The sequence below is a fragment of the Bidens hawaiensis genome, unplaced genomic scaffold (genome assembly GCF_021521415.1).
Source record: "Bidens hawaiensis isolate Kalapana, Puna unplaced genomic scaffold, B.hawaiensis_p1.1 tig00044788_1, whole genome shotgun sequence".
NCBI classification, from domain to species: Eukaryota; Viridiplantae; Streptophyta; class Magnoliopsida; order Asterales; family Asteraceae; genus Bidens; species Bidens hawaiensis.
Genome location: NW_027505913.1, coordinates 98,613 through 112,761, shown reverse-complemented (window position 1 = coordinate 112,761; position 14,149 = coordinate 98,613).

Below are 14,149 nucleotides of genomic sequence, written 5' to 3'. Positions count from 1 at the left end.
TCAATTTTGGACCACACATTTAATTGAATGGGTTAGAATATGTGACTGAGATTAAATTCATTAAAATATGAATCAGGAGAGAGAATAAAGCTTTTTGTTGATTACACAAGTTTACACTTTAGTTACACATGTGTAAAAAGTCGATTCGGTGTATAAAAAATTACGGTAATTTTTTGTACATTACTTACACTTACGTATTACACATGTGTAAAAAAATTCAAAAAAAAAGTTGTTACGCTGAGTTCTTAAAACTCAAAGCGGTTCTCAAAAGAAATCAATCCTATATATATATATATATATATATATATATGTTTGGTATCATTTAAGAACTCTAAAAAAATTAAGAACTCTTAGGAACTCTAAACAACAAAACCGTTTTTTATTTTTTTATATATTAACATTATTTAATAGTAGTTTTATCATATTTTATATAAAAAGTATTGATTACATATGTTAATCACAAATTTACATATGTGTAAAATTTATAACTAACAAATTTACATAGGTGTAAAAAAAAGCATAGATATGTATAAAAACTAATTTTCAAAATAGTAATTGTAAATATAGATATAGAAAAATGATAAAACTACACTCAATTAACATTGACATACAAAAAAATATATAAAAAACATTAGTTTTCAAGGATTCCTTCAAGTTCTTAAATAATTTAACAGTTTTGTAATGATACTCATCATATATATATATATATATAACTGCTTACATTTGGATGCCTCAAGTCGCTCTCCCCTCTCGTGCCGCCAAATTACTTGCTTCTCATTCATTCCCTCCTTTAAAATTCGTGGGTCATGGGTTTTTTCCATGGGTATGGTTACTAAAATCATCGAAACGGGTTACATGTAAAATAAAAACAAAATAAATATCTATCTATCTCTAGGTTCCCCAATCCATAATTCATCTTCATCTTCAATGTTGTAGCTCATCTAAAACCTAATTCAACGTCTTCCTCTTATTCTTCCATGGCAACAACAGATCTGCGTGTAACCAAGCGTTTTAGAAATTAACTCAACAAAGGCGATCAATTTCAATCCATCATCACCGAAAAAATCTCTGCACCGTCTTCATCGTCACATCTCACTAATACACAAACCCTAATCGTTATCTGCCACTGGTTATTGTTCATTTTTTTGTGGTGGATTTGATTTATTCCTATCCGGATTCTCAAATCGACCCGTCACCCTAACAACAAAAGATAAGGTTTGATTCTGGTTCATTTTTTAGATTATGTTAATTACCTAGGTTGTAACTATAACCACTGTTTTCTTATTCAAGTTATGGATTTATTTATTATAACCTATTTGAAATGGGGTGTAAAAATCTCACTAAACCTGATTTTAGTTAAATTAATATGGATATTTGATTTCTTTTTTATGTTAGTTATGAACATGAAATTGGATTGTGTCCACATGTATATTTCAGCTGTAAGCCAAGATTGGTCCAGTCTATCGATTGGGTTTATATGAATGTTTGATTATTGTAATTAATTTGAATAGTTTTGTATATTGTAAACTAGACAAGTTTTATGTACTTTAGGTGTTTGATGAAATGCTTGAGTGAATATAATGTGATGTTTGCTTAATTTTTTGCTGTGGTTAATTAGACGCGGAAGTCGTCATACCAAAACATGTTTTTTTTCTTACTCAAACATCACTGCTTTCAAAAACTTAGTTTAATCAATTTATTAAAAAAATTAAAAGTTCATAAATTAAAATATAAAATGACAAGACTCAAGTCATTATTGTTTTAATCCCCCACTTGTGGTCTAGTGGTAGGAGGCTTGGGTTACCCAAAGGAGACTCAAGTTCGAATCCCACTTGTGTCATATTTGGTGGATATTGGCAATAAAGGATTTGAGCTAGGCCTTGTACAAAGGTTGTCAGTTTGAATCCTGAGCCCACCCGGGTTTTCATCCCACCATGTGTTACGCCAAAGATTCCTGCTTTTGTGGTGGCACAATGGCTGTCAAGTGGCAGTCGGCGGTATGGTTTTCTGGTGGAACGCCCAAGCCAAACTTTGAAGCCAGCGTGGGCTCGGTTAAGACAACATAGTCTGGCTAGAGTGGGGCATCGGAGCTTTTCAAATTTGGAGAGTGCGATAGCTTAAGTATATGAAATTCGTCGTTTTAAAAAAAGTCATAATTTAAAGTACCCCATGATTTTGCAATTTTGGTGTTTAATTAATCAATATATGTTAAAGTTATGATATATTTTTGTGTATTTTAATTTGTTTTTATATGATAGAGTGCAGAATTGAATATGACCATTAGACTAAGTTCGGTTCATATCTTTTTTGTCAATTCGTTGTTGATAATTTGTTGAAACGTGCCAAAATGAACCAAATCGTGCTGAATTGCAGGAAAACTGGTCAAAAACACGCTGAAACGAGCAATTTTAAATGCTGAAACAGGTTGAAACCTGCCAAAACCTATTGATTCTTTGTTGATTTGCTGTTAAAACTGCTGCAACACCCTGTCTAAGTGTTGAACTGCTGATAAACGAAGTGTTTTCTTGCTGAAATGAGCAGAAAACGCGCCGAAATTGCTGTTTTTACTGATAAATGTGCTGAACAGTGTGAAAATGTGCTGAAACGAGCAGTTTTAAGTGTTGAAACATGTTTAAAAGTGTTGAAATACACTATTTTATGCTAAAAGTCGCTGAAACAAGCTGTTTAACGTGCTGAAATGTACCAAACTGATAAACATGCTGAAACGTTCTGTTTTTGCACCAACTGTGCTGATTTGTTGTTAAAAAGTTGCGGTTTGCAATCGTTCGAGTTCGGAAGTTGTTTAAAGTTTGTTGGTTGACTAGAAAACGAAAACGAGCCTAAACGAAGAAAAGCCTGACATTTTATGTAATACAAAAGACAGAATTACAAATTTTGTCCTTTAAAATAAGACGAATTACGGTTCGTGTCCTTTTCTAAGTTTCCTTGCAGGCGGTGTACTTTAAACTTTTTTTTCCTACAAGTTTTGTCCTTTACGCTAACTGGGTTAGAAAAACTCAGTTAAATACTCTCACGTGAGACGCATGTGAGGGCATTTTTGTCATTTCGTATGTACCTGCAAACTTCATCATCCACCACACCAAAATCAAATCAAAACCCAGATTCAATCTCCATCCAATCATCAAACCCATCTCTCAATTCCCCCAAATCCCAAATTTCTAGGGTTTTTCAAATCTAAATCCTCAAAGATGAGGCTTACGAGTAAGTCTGGATTGGATTCATTTAATTTGAAGCCTCCAAAAAGAATGCAATTTATCATTTATTTATTTATTTATATTTAGCATTTGTATCGTATGTATTGTATATAGAAACACGACGACGGAGCAGTACCACTCCTCCAAATCCAAATCCAATGGCTGCAGCTGGACATCTATCCGTACCTCCGGCGGCAATCAGAAGCCCAAGTCGTGGCAGCTTCTTTAAACCTCTATCGTCATTCTTCTTCTACTCATCTCGTCACCGACCTAATAGCCCCGCCCAACGAACTAACATGGTGACAGCACAAGGGCGAATCGATAAGTTTGTGAGAGGTGAGTGGTGACGTGGTGGCGATGGAACCGGTGGCGGAGTGGGTGTCGATGGACTCGAGCTCGGTGTCTGGGTCGTTGGTTAGGGTTTTGGCGATGGACTCGAGCTCGGTGGCGGAGTGGGTGTCGCGGTCGGAGAGTTTGTTCAGGCACCACCATTTCACGGCCATCGCCACCACCGCCGGAAACCACCTCCTCTCCACCCTAATTGAATTTGAGGAATTGGATCGAATTGGAGGATGAATTGGAGATTTGAGGATTTAGATTTGAAAAACCCTAGAAATTGGGGATTTGGGGGAATTGAGAGATGGGTTTGATGATTGGATGGAGATTGAATCTGGGTTTTGATTTGATTTTGGTGTGGTGGATGATGAAGTTTGCAGGTACATACGAAATGACAAAAATGCCCTCACATGCGTCTCACGTGAGGGTATTTAACTGAGTTTTTCTAACCCAGTTAGCGTAAAGGAAAAAACTTGTAGGAAAAAAAAGTTTAAAGTACACCGCCTGCAAGGAAACTTAGAAAAGGACACGAACCGTAATTCGTCTTATTTTAAAGGACAAAATTTGTAATTCTGTCAATACAAAATCATAAATGTATGATAACGGATTAATGGACACCACCAAAGACACATTAATATTAGTTTAGGAAATATAAGGACCAAATAAAAAATGAATAATTTTAGTATTTTTTTTTGCTTTGCATAACATATGGATGTTCGAACCATGTACTAAATTTCGACTTTTATGACACTTTATGATATCTAATGTTTTTCTTTTCTTATTGTTGCTATACTGTAGTTTGCAGTTTTCGTGTGATTAGTATTGATTATTCCCCATACTATAGCAGATATCGTTATTTGGATTTAATTTTTTATTAATTTTCTATTGTAACCATTTTATATAATAATAACATGTTTTGCTACATGTAAGTAGGCTTATGGAGTAAACAAAAAACCTAAAAGCGACTCTCGTAACACGTGGGGATTAAACTAGTATATATATATAGGTGTGTGTATATATACGTTTATATATCTATAATACATATAAACGAAACCTTTAAAATCATACGTGTCACGCTCTGGACGCTCCACATCCCATATGGAGTCACTAGATTGTTTTATTTGTAAATGGAGGGTTCTCATGCATTTGATCCGAATTCACGGGTATAGGTATCACCACACTCAGATAGTCCTTAAACGAGTTGTTACATCTCATATTTAAAAATTAATCTAACAAAATATAAAATATGAGAATTCTAAAAAATAGGGATATGCTCAAAATTAATAACCGATTTAATAAAAAAATATATAATTTATAATTAAGAAACAATTTTATTATAAAAATAATAAGCGTGTCATGGGTCTCACCACCCAGATAGCTTTTAAACCGGGTTATAACGTCTCATTTATTTGTAAAACTTTTTCATTATCAAATCATAAGTATATTATTAACTTCATTAAAATAAATAAAATTAAAATCCAAAAAAATATATAAATATTAAAAACGAATAATGTAAAATAACCCCGTAATACGAGGATGAAAGCTTGTGTGTGTGTGTGTGTATGACGTTTTAAGTATGTTTCACAAGTGTATAATGCGGGCACTATCCTAGTTTTATTCAATATATAAGGTTAAGACTGAGAAAAAATAATATAAGATAGAAAATAACATATTTTAGAAAATACTTTCTAAATTATATATTTTCGTAAATTTTTTCCTTCATTCATAAAAACCCGAAAAAGAGATGAATTACGAGAAACAAAGTCTAGGGATTGGCTTGTTTTCTGATTAAAGATAAAAATAAAAATTAAAATAGAATAGGATGTAAACAGACCCGGGAGAGCATAGAGAGTGGGTGTTCACAAACTTTTCACCAATCACATTTACAATAACAATCTTCTAGGAAATGCCTAAATTCCATCAAACTTTAGAAATTGTAACAAAAATTTGTTGACATACTCAAGATGGTTGGTTAGATGATTTTCTTCATCTTTTATATTAATAGCGAACAAAAAGAGAATTATCTAGGTATTTCATATGAGATGACCCAATGACAGAAGGTCATCGCCAGCCGGCCCAACCTAGTCATGCGGAGCCCTTAACCTTCTTTAAGTTATATCTAGTTACGGGAAAAACCCATCAAATGGCCCATTGGTGGTAAAACCTGAACACCCTTATGATCGAACCGGAGATCACAAAGATCTTAATCTTCTTCCTTCATTGAGCCACTCATGCAGTCATGTACCCTCAAAAGTATTGTAAGTAAGATTTGAACCTGGGTCTTCATTAAAAAACCTAAGCTTCCTAGCAATACACCACATTGGAAAGACGGTTGGTTAGATGACTGCCAACTCATTGAACTGATTTTTTTATCTTATTATTTTTAACAGCCAATTATTGCATACTATGAGATTGAACTTTCAACCGTCAATTTTTCACTAAAACGACTTTACCACTTTATCAAAGTGGGAATGAAAATTAACTGAATCGATCAACGATAAAAGTGCTAACTTCAAATATCAAATTACGATTCAAGTACATTAATATAGTTAATAAAAAGTCACATCCTCATAAAATTTGTTGAAATCGCAACATTATTGTTTGATACGAAGAAATGGCTAGTGAACTTAACTGAAAATGGATTACTATGAAAAAAATAAAAAAATAAATGTTTATTTGTTAAAAAAAATAAAGTCACATCCTCATAAAATTTGTTGAAATCGCAACATTATTGTTTGATACGAAGAAATGGCTAGTGAACTTAACTGAAAATGGATTATTATGAAAAAAATAAAAAAAATAAAATGTTTATTTGATCAATAAAATAAAATCACCTCATACACAAGGAATTTAATTTACTCTAAAAAATACATAAAAAAATATTCTATCTATACCTTTAGTTTCCTTGTTTTTATTTTCTATATATTTTATTTCCTCTAACATCATACTTTCTCAACATTATCATCATCTGATCTCCACTGTCAATGCTGCTACACAACCACCACCGTCGTGGTTGTCGTAACCTAGGGGTGTGTTTTTTAACCATACCTGAATAATGAACTCTATCTGAAGCGACCCGAGACCCAAATAAGCCAACCCGAATCACCCGAACCATTAAACTCCTAACTCGAACCCAAGATAAAATATCCAGGTCGGTATTTGGGTTGAAATACCCAAATTCGGGTGGACCTGAATAACCCGAAGTATAGTACATCTTTGTATGTATCCGTAATTTTATAGGGTAGTTTAGTGGTGAAATAATAGAGTAACCTTATGTATTCTTGTTCGACTGTCCTTAAGAGTCCAATTAATATTGGATCTATCACATCCCAATGTGTTAATTACCATAATGTATGTTAAGAATGTATCTTTAATTCAAAAACGTAAATAGTATAGTATTTAAACCAATATATTGAGAATGTTTTTTCAATCTACACAAGTGTTGATCCACATGCTACTGAACTCCTTCATCCCGTCTAATACATGGTTGTATAATAAATTTCATGTTTTTCAAAATAATATACGTTATTGTTGAATATGGTTATATATTATGGTTTTATAATGGCTCGGAATATTATTCTTTAGTTTATGATATTGTAAAAGATGGATATTTTTTTAATTAGTTGACCCCGAAACCCAACCCGTTCAACCCGAAACCCGAACAAACCGAACTTATTTAGGTCGGTTCTTGAGTCAATTTGTTTTGAGCTCAAACCCGAAACCCGAATAAATAACCCGAAGAACACCCCTATCGTAACCACCATTATCACCTGACAACTAATACTGTCGCCATCACCTGATCGCCACTGTCAACGCCGCCACCACCACCACCACCACTATAGTCGTCGTAACCACCATTATCACCTGACAACCACCAGTGTCATCGCCACAACCACCATCACCTCCGTCGCCACCATTATAGTTACCACTTCATTTTATTTTGGTAAATTTCTTTATCTTGTGGCACATATGTTTCTATCATTTGAATATTATTACGTCATCTTTTCTTGACTACCAACAACACAACGTAATGATTCATTTAATTTAGAAATACTTTCTAAATTATATATTTTCGTAAATTTTTTCCTTCATTCATAAAAACCCGAAAAAGAGATGAATTACGAGAAACAAAGTCTAGGGATTGGCTTGTTTTCTGATTAAAGATAAAAATAAAAATTAAAATAGAATAGGATGTAAACAGACCCGGGAGAGCATAGAGAGTGGGTGTTCACAAACTTTTCACCAATCACATTTACAATAACAATCTTCTAGGAAATGCCTAAATTCCATCAAACTTTTAGAAATTGTAACAAAAATTTGTTGACATACTCAAGATGGTTGGTTAGATGATTTTCTTCATCTTTTATATTAATAGCGAACAAAAAGAGAATTATCTAGGTATTTCATATGAGATGACCCAATGACAGAAGGTCATCGCCAGCCGGCCCAACCTAGTCATGCGGAGCCCTTAACCTTCTTTAAGTTATATCTAGTTACGGGAAAAACCCATCAAATGGCCCATTGGTGGTAAAACCTGAACACCCTTATGATCGAACCGGAGATCACAAAGATCTTAATCTTCTTCCTTCATTGAGCCACTCATGCAGTCATGTACCCTCAAAAGTATTGTAAGTAAGATTTGAACCTGGGTCTTCATTAAAAAACCTAAGCTTCCTAGCAATACACCACATTGGAAAGACGGTTGGTTAGATGACTGCCAACTCATTGAACTGATTTTTTTATCTTATTATTTTTAACAGCCAATTATTGCATACTATGAGATTGAACTTTCAACCGTCAATTTTTCACTAAAACGACTTTACCACTTTATCAAAGTGGGAATGAAAATTAACTGAATCGATCAACGATAAAAGTGCTAACTTCAAATATCAAATTACGATTCAAGTACATTAATATAGTTAATAAAAAGTCACATCCTCATAAAATTTGTTGAAATCGCAACATTATTGTTTGATACGAAGAAATGGCTAGTGAACTTAACTGAAAATGGATTACTATGAAAAAAATAAAAAAATAAATGTTTATTTGTTAAAAAAAATAAAGTCACATCCTCATAAAATTTGTTGAAATCGCAACATTATTGTTTGATACGAAGAAATGGCTAGTGAACTTAACTGAAAATGGATTATTATGAAAAAAATAAAAAAAATAAAATGTTTATTTGATCAATAAAATAAAATCACCTCATACACAAGGAATTTAATTTACTCTAAAAAATACATAAAAAAATATTCTATCTATACCTTTAGTTTCCTTGTTTTTATTTTCTATATATTTTATTTCCTCTAACATCATACTTTCTCAACATTATCATCATCTGATCTCCACTGTCAATGCTGCTACACAACCACCACCGTCGTGGTTGTCGTAACCTAGGGGTGTGTTTTTTAACCATACCTGAATAATGAACTCTATCTGAAGCGACCCGAGACCCAAATAAGCCAACCCGAATCACCCGAACCATTAAACTCCTAACTCGAACCCAAGATAAAATATCCAGGTCGGTATTTGGGTTGAAATACCCAAATTCGGGTGGACCTGAATAACCCGAAGTATAGTACATCTTTGTATGTATCCGTAATTTTATAGGGTAGTTTAGTGGTGAAATAATAGAGTAACCTTATGTATTCTTGTTCGACTGTCCTTAAGAGTCCAATTAATATTGGATCTATCACATCCCAATGTGTTAATTACCATAATGTATGTTAAGAATGTATCTTTAATTCAAAAACGTAAATAGTATAGTATTTAAACCAATATATTGAGAATGTTTTTTCAATCTACACAAGTGTTGATCCACATGCTACTGAACTCCTTCATCCCGTCTAATACATGGTTGTATAATAAATTTCATGTTTTTCAAAATAATATACGTTATTGTTGAATATGGTTATATATTATGGTTTTATAATGGCTCGGAATATTATTCTTTAGTTTATGATATTGTAAAAGATGGATATTTTTTTAATTAGTTGACCCCGAAACCCAACCCGTTCAACCCGAAACCCGAACAAACCGAACTTATTTAGGTCGGTTCTTGAGTCAATTTGTTTTGAGCTCAAACCCGAAACCCGAATAAATAACCCGAAGAACACCCCTATCGTAACCACCATTATCACCTGACAACTAATACTGTCGCCATCACCTGATCGCCACTGTCAACGCCGCCACCACCACCACCACCACTATAGTCGTCGTAACCACCATTATCACCTGACAACCACCAGTGTCATCGCCACAACCACCATCACCTCCGTCGCCACCATTATAGTTACCACTTCATTTTATTTTGGTAAATTTCTTTATCTTGTGGCACATATGTTTCTATCATTTGAATATTATTACGTCATCTTTTCTTGACTACCAACAACACAACGTAATGATTCATTTAATTCTCATAGATTATCTGAACACAACAGAAAGATGGTATTGATGTGTTCCATTGTCTTAATTGTCCATTTCATTCCATTCAATTACCCTATACTAAACACAGACCCTATTGTTCAACATAAATGCGGTCTTGGAGTCGGGTTTTATATATTTCTTTGGTGCACGATAGGCTCCAACCACACAAGCATGCCCTCCTGCAAAGGTTCAACTTTTCAAGCTTCCAGGGTTATATAGGCTTAAACTACTCTTAGTTGCTCATATATGATACATTGCACGAAACAAAACAAAAAAGAACTGCTAAAATTTTGAAAACAAGAACAATGGTAAATGCAAAGCAAACCTGATCTGGTTGAAATGAAACATAATTCCTTATTTACTAAAAGTGCAATTGCAGAAAACAGTTGATTACACCAAACCAGTCCATGACTTAACATCAGTAGAATGCTACCTCCAATTCCCTGTATGTTCAGACTAAACATACCAATAGTCACCAGATTCATATGAGCTACTGAGGAGTAAGCAATGATCTTCTTAAGATCGATCTGTCTTAAAGTGGTCAAGGAAGTATATATTATAGCAATCGCGCTTAAAGTATAAATGAAAGGAGTGAAACAAAGTGTCGCTTCAGGAAACATGGGTATTGAAAATCTTAAAAAGCCGTAGGTTCCCAATTTTAAAAGAATTCCCGCCAAGATGACGGATCCTGCCGTAGGTGCCTCTACATGAGCTTCGGGTAACCAAATATGAACTGGTACCATAGGCACTTTGACGGCGAAAGAGGCGAAAAAAGCAATCCATAGAAAGATTTGGCGCCGCTCACTAAATTCTGTGGTTAATAAAATTTGTAAATCGGTGGTTCAACATACCAAAGTTTGATATTTAAAATCTAATACAATTTGTATGCTTCTTGGTAGGCTGTTCTGGACTTAGTATTGCTGGGCCTTATCAGTTAGTTCTTTGTTTTAATAAAATTGCTGTTTCAGACAAAAAAAAAAGAAAAATAAAAACAAAAACAAAAAAGGAATAAGTGTGGTGAGTCTGACTTATGATAATTAATATAGGGGAAATTGGTTTATGACTTTGACACCATTTAATAAGTTGCTTACAACTCACTCGTGTACAACGAGGGATACAAAATTCAGTCTAAAGTGGGTGTATTTAGACGGATCTTGAATGTGGTATATGTTGTTTGTTATTCCTTCATTACTAAATATTGCAATGATTTGAATGCTTCATATACAACCTACTAAACATATAAACAATTCATGGTCTTTAAGAAACAATTGAAGTCATGGGTAGCATGATATATACATATATCCCAAGTAATCGCTACAAGATATGGTGTCGATGTGCATTTCTTTAACTCCACATAGTTAATAAAAATCGATCAATGGTGGTTAACCTCAACCTGAATCAGATCTAGCCAGTCAAACTTGGGCCGACTTTGACTTAAACAGATAAAAAATAATTCGTGTTTCTGTAACATTAAAGAAGTATAATTTTTTAATTAATGATTAGCACTTTTATAATAATTTAGTGTTTAAAAATGTATTTATATTATTTATATTCATATTAACCTGTTTTATTATAAATATTAGTAAACTTATAATATTTAATGTATATATAATATCAAAAAAAAATAATTTTCTTTAAATTTACCATGTCTGAGTACTCTCCGAGTACTCCAACATTGATACATACATGTAGTATTTGGATAAAATACAAAAGACTCTTAACATGAGAAACGTATAAATTATAAGAGAAATTATGTTAACGTTATTTCATTAGAATAATTACTATTACTCGATAATTTTTTAATTACGATAATTATTATTCCTCTATATATTTTTGTAGTGTAATTACTTCAGTTCAAAAATTAATATAATATAATAGTAATAAGTTTAGTTATTTGTATGTTAAGTAGGTTAATTTCATTTTCTACAGTTCAGTAGTTATTTTGTCATTGAAAAAAAAACCAGATACACGTGACCGACGTGCGTGAAGAAATTAAAGGGATTGGTTATCTGTGGATAAAGAATAGAGCTAAAAGGATCAGTTGTCGTGGAAAAAATGGTGTAGTTTTCGATTATAATTCCTTGTTTCAGTAAGTGTTTTGAATTTTTATTTTAATCTTTCTTTAAGATATATTTTCCTTGCTAGAATTATTAATAAAAGTAATTTGGTTGGTTGTTTAAAGAAAATAAGCTCTCCACGTACATAGACTATATTATATGGGTCAATAAGTTAGTGATGGGGTGGTAAAGAATAGACATGGTGTTTCATGTGACTTATTTTTGATTCCTGTCCACATTAATTAGTTTTAAAGGCATCAGAGTGATGATGTGAGACTAGGCGAGTAGGGATTAGGCGAGTAGGGATTTCACTAGTTGAATTCTTGAACTGAACGAGTTTTATCTCATCGCACTGTCATGTTTTTGGGCGATTGCTCATGAACGTTAGTCTTAGGCGTTGGCGGACCTACTCATATGGGTGGGGGGTCGGCTGTGAAAAAGAAATTTTTAATATTATATATAGGTTAAAATCTCGATCGACCCTTGTAAAATTTTGACACTGACCCCAAATGAAGCTATTGAGAATGTAAGATGAAAAGAAAATATTGAATTTAAAGTTGCCATAAAATTTCTAGTGTTTGTACATGATGATGCCGAAGGTTAATGTAGATTCAATGAAGAAGAAGATGCATAATATTTAAAAGTAAGAATTAATGTTAGGCTATGAAAAAGTGAAGATTCGGATTTTTTAGTGGCTTTAACAAGGAACTGTGAAAAGAGAACGAGTTTTTAGGTTATGCTAAAGGATATATGGTCATGACAAAAACTATGCTTATCTTATATTTCACGTACTTTTTTGTTATATTTTTTGTTATATTTTGTTTGATTATCTTATTTTATATCTCGATCGAATTAATTGAACTGGGTTGAAATAAAAATTGAATACTGATTTAGTCAATCGGCCGAACCGAGCCAATTTTTTTAATACAGATAGTTAACTGATTACCAAGCAAAAAAAATTCCGACCCTGTAAGAAAATTTTCTGAATCCGTCACTGTTCTTAGGTGAAGGTTTTTCCCCAATCAATAGACGAGTGTATCACAATGCGATGAATTAACTAGTAGCCCGTTAGTTTGCATAACATCCGTGAAAAATATATGTTAAATTTCTCAAGCTTATGCCAGCAAATAATTTAACTAATTATAGTAGGTCATGGTCAATAATACTTTTAATGTAAAAAATTGTCATGGAATAAATGAATTTTATAATGAAAAGTCAAAACGTAGTTATGATTTTTCTATTTGAAGGTCAAAATCTAGATGTACTGTGGATGTGGATGATCATAGGGATCCAGAATTTATTAATGTTATCATCTCCCGCTGCTACGTATGTGAAGCAACTCTTTTGTTTTAAGAAAATATTACTTGATATTATATTCTCTTAATATAATTGTATGTGTCATCAATGATATAATTTAAATCTCCTTTATGTTATGTAGTCAACAATAGAAGAAAAGTCAAAGTTGCGCAAAAATAATAGGGTCGACATCAAGTGGTCGGCAAGATACTTTAATTGGTAAAGATATCTTATAATGCAAGAGTTGCAGATTCTATAAATGAATAAACCTAACCAACTCTATCATACGTCCATTAAATAAAAAAATGTCAAATGCATTAAGAATGTTTCGTATGAAATAGACTAATTTCTTAATAGGATTGTATGAACATATGTAATGATGATGTTTAAGTTTTAATATTAAAAGCTTATTAAACATGATAAAAGTAATAATGAATAAACCTGTGATTGAAAATCCAAGATTTAATAACTTTTATAGTCATATATTTTTAACGATAAACAACTATTGTTCAAAAATATCAAACAAATTCGACTAATGAAAATATTGTGGTGGGGATGGTGGTGGTGAAGAAAATGATGTCAATAGCTGTGTAGGTTGCAGTTGTAGTGGTTGTGGCGGAAACTTGAATCTAGATTGATCAATATGCAGAACACACTAGCAAAAAGTCGTGAGTATCATTATTTGGATTTTGATTAAAAATGTACCTTTCTTTGACACAAACTTTGATAAATGTAACCCCGTGCATACGACTAGCCCCCCCCCCCCCCCCCCCACCCACACATCCAAGGGGCTTTTTGGTGTGTCCTATTACAAAGCTC